Consider the following 7183-nt stretch of genomic DNA (forward strand, 5'->3'; position numbering starts at 1 on the left):
TGTGGTGTCACACCTTCCCCTTGGTGACCAGACGTCATAACCACAAAAGAGGACAAGGCACCCCAAAATATAAGACCTCCAAGAAAAATGTAGGACATGACAAAACAAAAGCTAAAAACACTCGTATATCAATTTCATGTGGTTAATTTAAACACTATTTTACTTATTAAATGCAAAACTGTATTACTTACAATTTATTAATTACAAGTAGGCTAAACTCCACCTGCAGAGGGAAAAGGAGGATATTTAAGCTCTTTTCCAGGACATGAGACAACGTCCTAGAAAAAGAGGACATCTGGTCACCTTGCCCCCCCAATGGTTTTCACCCAGTGTAGTCTGCACCCCCTAGCGATGGAGGGAGTTTAACACTTTCTCCCTGCAATATAGTCCTATTGAACATCATCCCTTGAAGCTACTATTCACCCGGAGAGGAACACTTCTTGTTTGCACATATAGCAGCTTCTCTCTCCAGGTAAGCAGTAGATGTGGTTTGGGGGGTCATTTTCAATGGGCTGGCAGTACAGGAAAAAAGGATGGATACATGCGCCATACAGAAGCACCTCACTCACTCACGTCCTGCATCCTGGTCATGATCTCAATCAAGGGGCCAATGGCTGGCATCCCCCCTCCCCCCCCCCCCCAAAAAAAAAAAAGAACAAGTAAAACATCATGTTCACTTTGAACTTCAGGGCCAAACTAGACATTCAGTGACATCACATGTTTGTTTAATTTGTACCTGCCCAGTTTGCCTTTAAATGTTCACCCTTTATATCCAATAGTACTCTTAATATCAAAAGGCTTGCATGAGTGAAAGGAATGAAACCCAGCCCCCTTATCTTGCAGCGCCCTGCTGCAAAGCAGTTTCTCTGTAGCCCAGTTCAAATGCAAAATGTGAGCCAAGCAGGGAACTGTGAAACCTTGCCAACTCTTAAAGAATAAAATGGATCCAAACTGCCTGTATAAAAAGTTAAATGTGAGGCCAAGGATTTATCAGGGAAAACCTGGATGTCCAGGGCAGGGAGCTCATACCATCAGCTTGGGAAGTGAGCTCTAATTTCCCTTAAGAGCTTGCTGAGACAGCCTCTTCCCAGATGCTACTGAAAGATGCATGGGGCTTGAAGAGAAGAAAAGAAGCCTAGGTGTGGCAGCTGATCACCTCCTGCAGAGACCAGCAATGACCAGAGTCAACTCTGTTCATGTTCCTGTTTTGTATTTTTTTAAACATTTTTGTTTGTTAATTTCTATATCTCAAATTGTAAACTGACTTGAATGCCTTGGTGAAAAGGTGATGCATGAATTCCATAGGCAGGCATTGGAAAAAAGATTATTGCACTACTATCTTGGATTTTTTTTTGGGGGGGGGGGTTGGTTTTGTATTTGGGGTGTTGACATACTGACAGTGTTGAGACTTCCTGTGTTGAAACCGAGAAGGCAACATAAATCAGAATACATTCATGCAAAGATGGATCAGGTTTGTCATTGGTTGGAACAGAGCCGGCCTTAGGGCAATTTGACCAATTTGGGCCCCATGGTTGGAGGGGCCCTGCACTGGGGTGGTGAGCAGAGAGCCAGCACACTGTTCTATAGCTGATGCTTTGGCCAGCAACTGTTACTCTGCACATGCCCGATCTCGTCTGATCTTGGAAGCTAAGCAGGGTCAGGCCTGGTTAGTACTTGGATGGGAGACCGCTTGGGAATACCAGGTACTGTAGGCTTATACCATAGTCTTTTGAGACTGAAGGTTGCCAACCATCCTGGCATGGAATCTTCCATGCTGAGGCATTACAGGGAGAGTGCATTGAGCAGAGCATTGCCATTGGACAGCCCTCCTGCCTGCCTGCCAACCCACCTAACCCTGGGTCCAATTGGCTTGAAATTGGCCCCTTCGGAAAGCAGTTTGCTGTGACACTGCTGGTGGGTGCCTCGCTGCTGCCAATCATCCTGGTGAATGGTGTGGCACAGGATAAGTGTAGGCACAAAGAGGTTTTGCATTGAACCCCACAGCTCCTAAGGCCGGTCCTGTGTTGAAAGGATACATTCCAGGACTTTGTATCACATATTGCTCTCTTCCCTCTTATTGTATTTGATGTCTTGCATTATTTCTATATCAGCTATTTGAAAAGCATGGCCTGTTGTGACAGTTCCCTAAATCAAGATGTATTAAAGGGGATGAGAAAGAAATGTAATAAGCAAGCAAGCAAATTAATAAAGTTATGATGAAGCTAAGGAAGTGTGCCCCAGATCAGGGTGTAGATAGGAGTCCCCACGAAAGCTGCTCTGAGAATTTGAAAGGGATTCATATTTTTCCAGGATGGAAATAAGGCAAGTAACCAAGTTCAGGTGCAAATATTTCTGGTGTCAGGAAGCAAGGGCAAATGTTGTCAGGTAAATTGGTCTCTTTCAACCTCATCTGGCCTCCCTGGAGGAAATGAGTGGCATGAAAAATATGACAAATAAATAAAGGAGCTGCATATAACTTTTGCTTCAATCATCCTCAAATTTTAAGTGCAGCCTGACATGCCTAATAAATACTAGCGTGCAGGGCTGACATGCCTAATGCTAATAAAACATGATTTATAAATTCTCTTTAATGTTGCTTATTTTGAAAGAATGCTTGCTTGGTGGAGAGTGACAGGCAGAAGAGGGCCAGAAAGGCCCACCGTGGAGCGCTGTAGCCTTTCAGATGACCCTTTCCCTTACCCTTGAAGGCTGAATGAGCGATGTCACTCATTCAGCCTTCAAGCAGACATTTTGGTGGCCTTCCAGTTTAAATAGCAACACGAAAGAAAAACGTGGTAGAAAAACCTTTTAAAAAATTGTGGCAATTGTATAGTATTTTCATTAGGAATACATTTTATACTGTATGTATAAGGCATAAGGTAGAAAGAAAACATAAGGAGCAAGCAAACTTATCCTGACCATTCAGTATACTGGCCAACTTTCCACATATCTGTCCAATTTGTTGCATAGAAAATAAGTAAACTTTACTATCAAATCTATTTTTCCCACAGTGATATTCACAGCCCAATTCTATGTGCTTGGCTGTAGTGCAGGCGCTACCGACCTTACGGTAGCCGTGAAACAAATTCAGGCAGCATGTGTTGCACACTGCTGTAGGACCAGTGGGAAGGACGAACCCTTCCTGCATGCACCAGGGCAGAGGAGGAGAAGGCAGGATGGGGTGGGGGGAGGCAGAATGGAGGTGGGGAAAGGGTGGAATGAGGCCACAGTGGGGCAGGAAAGGCAGAATGGGGTGGCAACAGGGGGCAGATTGGGTCCATGAAGGGGGCAGTTTCAGCACCCACCGAATCCCTTCCCAGGCTCATTCCATTGCACAAGTCAATACAGACCTGCACCAGCTATTTTGCTGGTGCAGGTCTGAGTAGGCCCACACACACACATTGCAGAGGCTTACCCACAGGAAAGGGGACGAATGTTCCTTTACCCAGAAGGGACCTCTGCGACTGCTTGCAGTGGAAGTCTTTTTGGTGCTACCGCATCAGTGGGGAGGGAAATGGGAAGAATTGGTCTCTAAGATTTTCTACACACATACAGCCAAACTGAGGATAGCGATCATGCTATCCTGCCACTGCATCATGCAAGGGTGAAGCAGTCGCAGAGGTCTCTTCTGGATCAAAGAACATTTGTCCCCTTTCCTGCGGGTAAGCCTCTGCAATGTGTGTGTGTGCGGGCCTACTCAGACCTGCACCAGCAAAATAGCTGGTGCAAGTCTGTATTGACTGGCGGGTCCCCTCCTCTGCCCTGGTTGTAGAGCTTATGTTAGCTTCTGCTCTCTCCTCTGCCCTCAGTTGTAGAGCTTTTGTTAGCTTGCAGAAAGTCTCACATATGATCCCCGGTTAAAAGGAGATCACAGAGTCATAGAGTTGGAAGGAACTGACAAGAACGCCCCTTGCTGATGTAGGCTATCCAAAACTATAACATCTGTGACACATGGCTATCCAGAAGAGTCTACCTCCTTCCGAAGTTGACTGTTCTACTGACAAGCAGTTTGTATAAGCAGGACATTAATCAAAATACCCCTTGCTCTATTTAAATTACAACAATTCAGAGCAACCAAGAACAAATCTGTTGCATTGTCCATGTGAAAGTCTTTCAGATATTTATAGTTATCGTGTCACCTTTTAACCATCTGTTCTCCAGACTGAACGTATCCACAGTAGTGTAGCTATGGGGGGGTGGTATGGCGTGGCAAGTATTGTAGGCGCCACAACACGCCATGTAAGCAGCCCTTCCTACTTGCCATCTGAGCCATTCTCAGCAGCTTCAGCAATGTGTGTATTGCCACCACTGACCAGAATGGCTCCGATGGCTTGTGGGAGGGGCCACTTACATGGCGCATTGCAGTGCCTGCAATACTTACCACACCGTCTCCCTGTAGCTGCTCTACAGCATGCCCACCACCCTATTTTCATAAGATGTGTTCTCCATGAAAGAGAATGGACCATTCTAGTGGCCTTCCCATGGACCCACTCCAGCTTGCCAATATCCGTCTTAAACCAATAAGTAATCGAACTAAAAAACATCTGCCTGAGACACTGAATAGCTACAATTCAGGGTAGACAATATGGTGGCTGATATCAAATGGTCTGATTTGGTGTAAAGCATCTGTGTGTGGGGGTGGATGGGTCTGTGGCTCCTGATGTGCTAAAACCAATTGGTAATATGCTGGCACTTGTCCATTGAGGCCTATATATAGGCTGAGAGAGTTTCATGACAATTCAGGGGATTGTTGAGGCAGGATGAATTTTTGATAGGTCGACATCACCGCACATTTCTTTTCCAAGGGTATTTTTTTTTTTCATGTGTAGCCTTTACAGAGGCCAGAGTCCCCCAAGAGGCAATTGTTGAGCAACTCAAGAGAGTCCCTGGCAGTAAATCACTCAGACTGGTGAAATTCTTTGGAGGCTTCGGAAGGAAATAAAGTGTGAAACTGTAGAGAAATTGGCACTTATGCTGTACACACGCTTAAAAATAGAAACTCTTCCTAGAGGTTGGAGAGCTGCTGGTGAGAGCTCTCTTTTCATGGAAAGAAGCTGAAGTAACAGAAGGAGGAAAAAAAAAATCACATTGTACGAGAAAGATCACAAACAGACAACCAAAATCAGGTGCTCAAATGCAAAGATCAGAGAAGAAAAACCCAGGGGATCAGCTAATCAACTGTGTCAAACACATACTTTAGAAAAAAAAAGCAGTTGGCACGAAATATATTTTGCATTGTATTCGGAAGGCTACATGAAATAACTTACTATTATAGAAACACGTAGTTGGAGTGCAAGTTCAAGAGTGGCGTTATATGTAGCTTTACATAAATAAGTGCAGCCATGTGGATCAGACCAAGTGGTTATTTGATCCAGCATCCTGATTCCCATGATGACCAAGCACATGCCTCTGGGAAGCCCAGGAGCCATGCATATGGCTTGTGGTTCTCTCCCAGCAATTGAAGCTGGTAGCCAATGCCCTGTAGCTACAGATTTGACTTGAAGAGCCACATTCAGCAACATCACATAGTGAAGTCGTTCTGGGACTGTACCGTTTAGACTTGTGAGTAGGTAACGTCCATTTTTCATGTTCCCACCCACGTCGGCAGCATTGTGTTTCTCGTTCTTTTGAATCAATTCATATGGTCATCTGCTGTTGGACAGCCCAATTTTGCTGTCCTGGCACCCAGGGCTGCAGCGGTGCTGAAAATGCCTGCCACTGCATCCGGCACGCGTCGTGGGCAGCACCGGTGGCTCCTTGGGAGGAGCGGACTTTCGTCCCCTTCCCCTGGGTAAGCCAAGTAGCCCCGCAATGGGACTACTCAGTTCTACAGTGACCCAAGGGTCGGCGTAGAATCTTGAGCCTCCGTGTTGGACCAGCAGCCCGAAACGGAGGCTCAGGATCAAGTGGAGTGAAATTCCACCGGTCCCACCCCCCTGCCTCCCCCAGGCACACTTCCTCCCTGCTCTCTCCCCGCGCTCCGCCCGCCTCCCCACTCCCTGGAACGCCTCCTCCCCACCTCCCCCCACACCCCCACCTGCATCTCTGCTGCCACTGAGCAGCAGAGCTCCGGCACTTCCCTGGCACTAGCCCAGCACCAACAAGTGCTGAGCTAGCACTAGCGAAGCACCAGCTCTAGGGCCCGCAAACGTGCCTTATGGCACTATGTAGGATTGGGCACTGAGTTCTTACATAAGAAGCTGCTTTCTGTTGGAGTCAAAGTTCTATCTAGTCCAACGTAGTGGTGTGCCCCGTTATTCCATTCTGGAACCACCCGCAGAAAGCTGAATCCCTGGAGATGGGATTCTTGTACAGTTTCAACGGTAAGAACCCAGATGCATCGAGGAAGCTTAGATTCAGAGTGTGAAGCTAGTTGTTTATCAACAGCATCTGGCATTCAGAGATCGACTGTCTCTTACTATGGAGGCTCCACTATGGAGGCTCCTCCGTGAATGTGCTTTGATCCTCTTTTAAAGGCATCTGCCTGTAGCCTTTTGCTGATTGCCAGTCAGTTTCACTTGGTGACTCTGCCTTCTAGTCTTAGAAGAGAGGGAGAAGACTTTCTCTCCACCTGCTCTTTCGTTGTTTCAAAGCAAAACTCTATTTTCTAAAAATGACAGCCTACCCAAATTAACATACAGTATTTTGCTAGGGGGGGGGGTAATGAATATAGTAGGCTTCATTGCAGCTGCCCTTTCTGTCGACAAACAGAGCTAGTGGTGTGTGGGAATTCACACTTTGAAATATCACATTTCAAAAATCTCAGAAGACAAGACTCACAAATCAAGACAACAAGTAGCTTGGGAATCAGCAGGCCAGATGTGCAAGAACACCTAAACATTGCTAAAGGTAGAGAGAAGCAGCCATTTACAATGTAGTTTCCCCCTTGAGAGACCTGGGTATTGGCTACATAGCCACAGAATTAGATGTAGGGATCATAGCAAGAAGGGAAGCACAAGATCCAGCCTCTTTCCAATGTATCTTGTCCACAGCTACAGCATCCTTGATAGGCGACTATCAAGCCACCGGATAAGACCTCCACCAGTAAAAAGTTGTCCCCTCCCCCCGGTACGCCTCCTCCCTGCCCTCTCCCCACCTGGGAACACCTTCTCCCTGCCTCCCCCACCCTGAACGCCTCCTCCCCGCCTCTCCCCATGCCCCACCTACCTCTCTACTGCCCAGC

At 46.7% G+C, this 7183-nt stretch overlaps 1 pseudogene; it reads left to right on the plus strand.

Annotated features, from left to right (window-relative positions):
• The first annotated feature begins 1598 nt into the window (after positions 1–1598).
• Positions 1599–1715, plus strand: LOC136647013 (5S ribosomal RNA; annotated as a pseudogene).
• Positions 1716–7183: the final 5468 nt, after the last annotated feature.

This window comes from Tiliqua scincoides, chromosome 3, assembly GCF_035046505.1.
Source record: "Tiliqua scincoides isolate rTilSci1 chromosome 3, rTilSci1.hap2, whole genome shotgun sequence".
NCBI classification, from domain to species: domain Eukaryota; kingdom Metazoa; phylum Chordata; class Lepidosauria; order Squamata; family Scincidae; genus Tiliqua; species Tiliqua scincoides.